The sequence below is a fragment of the Danio aesculapii genome, chromosome 11 (genome assembly GCF_903798145.1).
Source record: "Danio aesculapii chromosome 11, fDanAes4.1, whole genome shotgun sequence".
Classification (NCBI taxonomy): domain Eukaryota; kingdom Metazoa; phylum Chordata; class Actinopteri; order Cypriniformes; family Danionidae; genus Danio; species Danio aesculapii.
This window is the reverse complement of record NC_079445.1, coordinates 119,367-127,958: the sequence shown is the minus strand read 5'-3', so window position 1 is coordinate 127,958 and position 8,592 is coordinate 119,367.

Here is an 8,592-nt window from a genome sequence, read left to right as displayed (position 1 = left end):
CAACACAAGAACACAGAATGACATAAGTGGATATAAAATAAAACAGTGGATATAAAATCATAAACAGTAAGGGTTGTGTATATGTATGACCATAAAATAAACAGGTAACAACGATCTAATAATAAAGATCTATAGAGATAATGAGGTGTAAAGATCTGAAGGTTGGGCAGGTGCACAGCAATAATCCTCTCCGCTGTCCTGACATTCCGCTGCAGTCTTCTTATGTCTGATTTGGTGGCTGATCTGAACCAGACAGTAATTGAAGTTTTGTCAGATGAAGTGGCGGCAGATTGTGCATTCTCATACTACATGTAACAGGTCAATAATTACTAAACACATAAAGGATTTAATGCAAAGTAACCGAGCTGGTGAGGTTTATGTCTGCAAATAATGCACATATTGTAGAACAAACATTTTATAATTTATAATTTTGTGTTATACATTTATGCTTGTAATATATATTTATTGTTTGCAGAACTTTGCAAGATGTACTTTTATCTCTGTACTGGAAGCTCCAATCACCAAGACAAAATATTCTTGTATGCAAACAATGAGGTAAGAAAAACCCAAATTATGATTAACTGGATCAAAATTACAAGATAAAAAGCAGAAATTATGATTTAATAACTCAAAATTATGACTGAATAATCTGTAGAAAATTACATTACAACAATAGGTGGTGACAAAGCACCATCTAAATGTGGAACTTAATTCTCAAGGATGATTTTAAGTTTTTTTTTTTTTTTTAAAGAGAGTTATTGACTCTTAACTGAGTGAAAATATAGATTTTGTGTGAAAATATAGATTTATTTACATAAAACATGTTATTCAAATATGTATTATATTTGAACATGTACATATTTGTAATAGTTATATATAGGCTACTCCCAACTCATCTAGAACGTTTTACACAACGGATACCCTTTCAGCTGTAGCCCAGCACTGGGAACATTCACACACACTCACTACAGACAATTTAGCTAACCCAATTTACCTTTACAGCATGTCTTTGCACCCAGAGGAAACCCAGGCAAGCAGGAGGAGCAGGGATGGGCAAAAATACATTGAAATTCATTCATTTTTCTTTTCGGCTTAGTCCCTTTATTAACCAGGGGTCACCACAGCGGAATGAACTGCCAATTTATCCAGCCTATGTTTTTACACAGCGGACGCTCTTCCAGCTGCAACCCATCACTAGGAAACACCCTAATATGGACAATTTAGCTACCTAATTCACCTGTACTGCATTGTCTTTGGACTTGTGGGGGAACCGGAGCAGCCCGAGGAAACCCACACGAACGAGGGGAGAAACTCCACACAGAAATGCCAAGGCTCAAACCAGCAACCTTCTTGCTGTGAGGCGACAGCATACTGCGCCACCGCATCACATTGAAATGCATTTTAAAATACTCACTACATCCATTTTACATGTATCGAAATAAACTTCAAAATACAGCAGCCACAAATATATCTAAATAAAACACTTTTACAAGAGAGCATTGTATGGTCCCTTCGTCATTAAACTGACTAAGTAAACAATGTTTGACAGCAACAGTGTTTGAGCAAGTTTAATTCAGCTTCTGTCAACTTATTCACCTCTACATAAGGTATTCATAAACTAGTTTCTTTCAAGTATAAATTTCATACAGAAAGTCTGGTCTTGAAGAGGGTCGCTGTAAAAATCACAAAAAAAAAAAAAAAAAAAAAAAAATTGATAAAGAGTTAGACTATATTGCTTCATTGTGTTTTCATCCACTGAGTGGCCAGTAAAACGGACAATTTTAAAAGTTATATGAAGAGGTTACTTTTTTGGTTTACATGTTTTTATTAATAATTTCTCAAATTAAATCTATACTCAAATGTAAAAAACATTTTCTGAAAACTACTAAAATATCCAGTTATAATAATTTCCATAAATCATGTTTTCAAGTGTACTCTTTAAAAGGTTTATATATATTTTTTAAATCAAGGAGCTCGTTTGAGAAATGTAACAGACTAAAATTTGGTACAAATATTGAATTAGAATTAAAGAAATGTGGAGAACACACTTCAATCCTCAGCCCCAGAGTGAAGAATCAGCACAAGGAAAAAAAAGAAAAAAAAATTATAGAATCTTTATAAGAAATATAGGATCTTTAACAGAAACTAGTTGTCAAGCTGAGGGAGTATAGCCTAACCACAAAGAGAAAGCAGCTAAATTTAGAAGACTAGCTTACCTAATGCAAAAAACAAAACAAAAAAAAAAAACACATACTTCCCTGAGCTTCCTCTCTCAAACGAACAGGTGAAAAAAAATATACAATATAAAAAAGGCGCTCACCCTTTAGTCACACTTGGAAGTAAATCTCAAATTAAGTACACAAAATAGTAAATAGTAATGGGCATGCAGGCGCAATAATATTAATTTGGCTTTAAGGCTTAATCCAACTACCACTAGTGACCACTATCACAAAAACCAACTAAGAAGTGTTCCTCAACTCACTACAGCTTCAGAAGGCAGTATTTATAGCCAAACCACTCTGACTCAGGCAGGTTCATATGATTAGCAGCTGGAAGCTAATTAACATGAGAGCTGGGGAGAGCACAAGGGTAAAATTTTTGGAAAAGGTCAATGGTGGAAAAGCAGGGTGGAGCACAACACAATATTCAAGGCTTACACATAAAATTATGTTTTGGCTGTAACAACTACAAAACATAAAACATGACAACCGTAAAAATTGACTCATCCTGTTGTATAGACTGGAGAAGTATTAAATATTTGTGCATTATATATACTGTTTTATGCCACTTTGACATCTTTAGACAGAATTGTAATATATCAATTTACTTTAAAGATTTCATGTTTCATTAGATTTATTATTCACCTCCACCTTGGACCTCCAATTTTGATTTTTATCTAATAATTTAGACTTTTCTAAATCATAATCTCTAGTTCTAAAGCGTGATTTTGCCGTACCTGGCAGAAACTGGCTTCGATAAATAACTGAACCAGACATTAAACAGCAGCGATGCTTGCTGCTTTCGGTTTGTATTTCTTAACGTACTTCCGCGTGCGTTACTCTCCCGTCATGATCTTGGTTGATGAGGTAAGGTCACCGTAAGCGCATCGTAGTGCTTCGGTCACTGCATCATGAATAATTCAAGTAAAACGTAGCTGTGGTGTCACGATAACTGTGTCTTTCGTAACAGCTCGTAATCCTTCTCCTAAATATTAATGTGGTGATGCGCGCAATCGTTTTGTTACACAATGGCTACGTCGAGCCTACGCCATCTGGTCCACTTCCTTTAAAAGGAGCTCAACATATTTGGCAGCGAGGAATAAGGCAGAGATTTCGCTGAGACAGTTTTTTTTTCAATTTCCGATAGCCTGCTTCTTTACCAGTCATCTAACTGTAAAATAACGTTGGGCTGTATTCATACGAGGATAAAAAAAATTCGAGAGAGAGAGAGAGAGAGAGAGAGAGAGAAAATAATTAAAACGAAATAGTCTACATTAACAAAGCGATGCCTTTTCGGGGGGTTGCTGAATAAACTATAGACCGGCCTTTTTAGTACGAGCTCTGTTAAACCGTCATGAAATGCCCATACTGTTCTCTCATCATTTCTTTTTAGCTCTGAAAAACGGATTTCTTGTCAAAATAAAAGTCCCCATAAACAATAGACGTAAAGTGATCCTTAAACATAAAGAAATGTAAGATAACTCTTATTAACGTCTGTTACAGTGTTAATTAACACATTAGTGATAACAAGTACAAACAATGAACAAATGTAACATTAGATAATGCTGGAGTGTACACTACAATAAGGTTCATAATTACACTCACAAATGCTTTGTTAATGGTAACAGTAAATCATATTAATAAATGGTTAACAAGCATGAAAAAACATGCAGGTTGAAGCTGAGAATTACAATACTCCAAAACCTGAATGTTATTCATGCTTGTTCACTACACAAAGACATTTATTTCAGACAGATTCCTCTGGCATCCACAGTTCCTCCTGATGGATGTGGTTCTTCTTCATTTGGTGATTTACCATGGATAACGTGGCTCTTGATCATCTCAAACACGTTCTGTCTTGGTCACAGATGTGCCAGCGAGATGCACACCAACAGTTTATCCTCTTTTTAATTCTGATATGTCACTCATTATGTTGTGTGCATTGCGATATTTTAAGAAAAACTCTGTTACTAAACCTTTACAGTCTGCTCTTACTGCTGGAATCCGCAATCAATGAAGATTGGTCACCAAGGAGATATGAGTCCTCTCGCGCGCGCACTCGGTCTCTCCTTTCGCTTGAATTACAGCTAGCTTAGTCCATAAACAATCCTTTTATACAAAATAATTATCCAGGCCTAAACCGAATATGCAATATTATCCTTGCATAATTATCAAAGCGAAATAAGCTAGGGCTCATTTTATATATAAACTATACATATTCATTTTAACGAAATTTTAAGTAATGGAACATTATACGTAAAAAAAATTTTATACAGTAGGGTAGGTTACAGGCTAAATAAACGCCTCATCAGCTGAACATCGCTGCGGTCACCGCACGCGCTTCTGTGTAATGCTTATAAAGAACAGATGACAGACACAATCTCAATAAACACTTGACGCTTGCTGTCAAACTAGGTAGGTAATTAAGGACATTTGTTTTGACAATAATAGGATCTGTTGTTGTCAAATATGTTTCCTCATATGTTATAATATTTTTGTTAAAATCCGTAATAGTGTGCCTCAACGCCAGTAAAATAATCAGCCTTTGTATTTAATATATTTCCTGCCAGTTTTTCGCAGGCAAACTAAATTGTGGCCAGTTTTACTTATTATACTGTGCCTTGACTGGCTATATAGTTTAAAAGCAAAATTGTTGGCTATGTGGAAAAATATAATTCACAACGCAAAACCCTGGCCCTGCAGTTATCTCTCTCTGAAAAAAAAATCTTATAGCTTATAGCCTACTCTTTTCGGTTTAGGCTATGGGACTATTTTTTTTATACTTTATACTATTCTATTCCCTATACTGAACCAACACACACACACACACACACACATATATATATATATATATATATATATATATATATTATTTTTTTTTTTTTTAAGGACATTTTAATATTTAAGCATTTTGTTTTATTGGCTACACACTGGGCTCATGAATACCGCACAAACTTGTGGGTAAAAAATTATAATGTAAGCTTATTATAAATTAGCTTATATATTTATTTATTATTTAAAACCGATGCGATTCTCCCCAGGTATTCTTTTTAGGCTTACAGGACCTTGTCACAGCAATGAACGGAATAACTAGCTTTATCAACAACCTGCTAATAATAATATAATAATAATAATAATAATAATAAATATTATTATTATGATAATATTTCATTACCTGACACTATAGGCAAAACCTGAAAATAGGTGTTATTATGTCCCAGTTTGCATAGCTGTTCCTGTCAGTTATAAAACATACAAACTTTCATTTCATATATGAAAGACAAATGCAGCACACCTCGAGTGCATGCGTTATTTATTTTTATAACTGCCAGGAACCATTTTGAGGTTGTGCCTATAGGCAGTTGGTCAAATATTACCATAATGACAATAAGTAATTATTAGGCTATTAATACAGCCCGTTATTCCGTTCATGGCTCCTGAAAGCCTTAAAAGTATAGCTGGTGAGAATCACATTGGTTTTAACAATGAATAAATTAATAAGCTAATTTATAATAAGCTTAAATATAATTTTTTTCATTAGCCACACTTTATTCTGTGTGTGTGGTATTTATGACCCAGAAGTGTAGCCAATGAAACAAAATGCTTAAATATTAAAATGTAAGGTTGAGAAAATTAAAGAATAGAAAAAAAAAAATTCCCGGGGAGAGACAGTACTGTAACTGCAGACCAGAGTTTCCTTGCATTGTGAATTATAGTTTTCCACACCATTGGCTATGCAGTGCAACAGGTAACAATTTTTTTTAAATAGATAGCCAGTCGAAGCACAGCGCATCCCAGTATTATGGAGATATTATTAGCTAATATAATAACTGTCAGGAATCCTTCTGGACTGTCAGATTTATTCACTGCACCTGCACAGCCCCAATCACCAGAATACTAATCACCTTCACCTGTTGCTCATCACCCTGCTCGCACTACATAAGCCTGAAACATTCACTCATTCTCTGTCTGATCTATTTGTTAGTACCCAGACTCGGTTCTCTTTGGCTTGATAGCTTCTGCCTGCCTGCCTGCCTGCCTGCCTGCCTGCCTACCAGTTTGCCTGTCATCCCGTTTGTTATTTCGTGCTGTGAATCCTGTACTGTGTTTACTTCCACAGGCATCATCTTGTTTTCAGTTACCACCCAAAGTTAAGTTCTGTTTGTTTGTTTTCTTTTATGTTGGTGTTGATGATAATTCTGTTCTGAACAACCTCAACATTGTTTAAAGTATCGTTAAATATCCATTCTTTGTTAATCTGCCTTTTTGTTTTCTCTCTGATCCATAATAATAAGAAGAATAGACATTTTGTTTGGACCTAATGCGCATTTTTTTTTTGTCCCCAACAAGCACCATTTTTCATTCTGCAGGCTGTTCGCTCTGGAAGATGGTCAAATATTTGTAACCTAGCCTATTATAAATAAAAAGCAGAGTTATTCTTCAATTAGGTGCTCTATTAGGCACAATCTTAAGAGTATCTTGTAGTGTGCTGTGCCGCAGTTTTCATATCTTCTAGTGTGCGTCTGTTTAAGATTTGGGATAATGAAATCGCAGAAGATTCGCCTCGTGTGCGCTGCAACCAGATTTTATATGGTTAGGATTTTAAAACTCCTGCAGCAAGTGAGGAGAAAATGAAAGCACCATAATCTTTAAAATAATGAGAAATCAAAAATGTAGCAGACATATGACAGGGGTTTGAGACACAACAATTACAGTAGATTATCAATCAAACCCTTTTCCACACAACAAAAGAAATCATTTCTTGGAAAATTATCTTTTTGAAACATTTGATATAATTTATAATCTTAATTGTAATGTGTGGGGTGTGTTTTTTTTTTTTTTTTTTGTCCGTTATCTACACCATAAACAAGAGAGAAACCATCTGAAGTGCACAAGTCCGTTATATGCTTCAGCGCCAAAACACTATTTGTCAAATTTTGTGCAATATTTACTGTTTTAGAGAAGCCTGATTTATACCGTTTTGATTATTAATGACAGTCTTTTTGAATGAGCCAGGCTTTACAAGCTATTTGCAGCACTGACCTTGTTCCCAGATTACTTCGGAAGAACAAACTTGGTTGGATGATAGAACTCAGAAACTCATTGTGAGAACGGAGATGCTCTGTGCATGCCTGTGCAATGCGTTATTTATTTATTTAATTTGAGAGTCTACATGCTGAATTGTGCCAGTCGGTCAAGATAAAATTACTAACAACATCTTAATATTTAAAAAAAAGTATTAAGTTTGCATAATAATATATATATATATATATATATATATATATATATATATAATTATATATAATATTATATATATATATATATATATATACACACACACACTATAAGACTTATGACTCCAGAATAATTATTTTTGTTGTATAGGACACTGTGACATAGATAATACTGTGAATTCCTTTGTCGTAAAGATAATGTGGGAAATATTATTTTAAATTAACTTCATTTGCATGACTTAAATGCATGTGTTACCCACTAAAATGCCAAAGTTATTGTCAAGTAAATTACCATGGAACATTAATTTAAGTTTAGGTTATTTCATTAGCTTGTTTATGAAAACTGCATGCTTGAAAGTAAAGATTAATAACTCTCTAAAAAACTTTGTTTTATTAGATTAATCCTCTTTAGAGAATTAAGTTCCACATTTAGATGGTTGTTTGTCGCCCCCTATTGTCATGGTCATTCTACAGATTTATTCAGTCATAATTTTGAGTTATTAAATCATTATTTCGACTTTTATCTTGTAATTTTGATTTAGTATATCATAATTTAGTTTTTTCTTAAGGCCAGAGAAAGGAGCTTTGTTATTACATAGTGTTTATCGAAACTTGTCCAATTATTTATTGTCAATTGTTTTCACACAAGAATATTTTGTCTTGGTGATTTGGAGCTTCCAGTACAGAGACAAAAGTACATAGTCCAAAGTTCTGTAAACAATAAATATATATTACAAGCATAAATGTATAACACAAAATTATAAATTATAAAATGTTTGTTCTACAATATGTGCATTATTTGCAGAAATAAACTCACCAAGGATAGGTTACTCTGCATTAAATCATTTATGTGTTAGTAATTATTGACCTGTTACATGTTAGTATGAGAATGCCACAATCTGCCGCCACTTCATCTGACAAAACTTCAATTACTGTCTGGTTCAGGATCAGCCACCAAATCAGACATAAGAAGACTGCAGCGGACTGTCAGGACAGCGGAGAGGATTATTGCTGTGCACCTGCCCAACCTTCAGATCTTTACACATCATTATCTCTATAGATCTTTATTATTAGATCAGTTGTTACCTGGTTTATTTTTATGGTCATACATATACACAACCCTTACTGTTTATGATTTT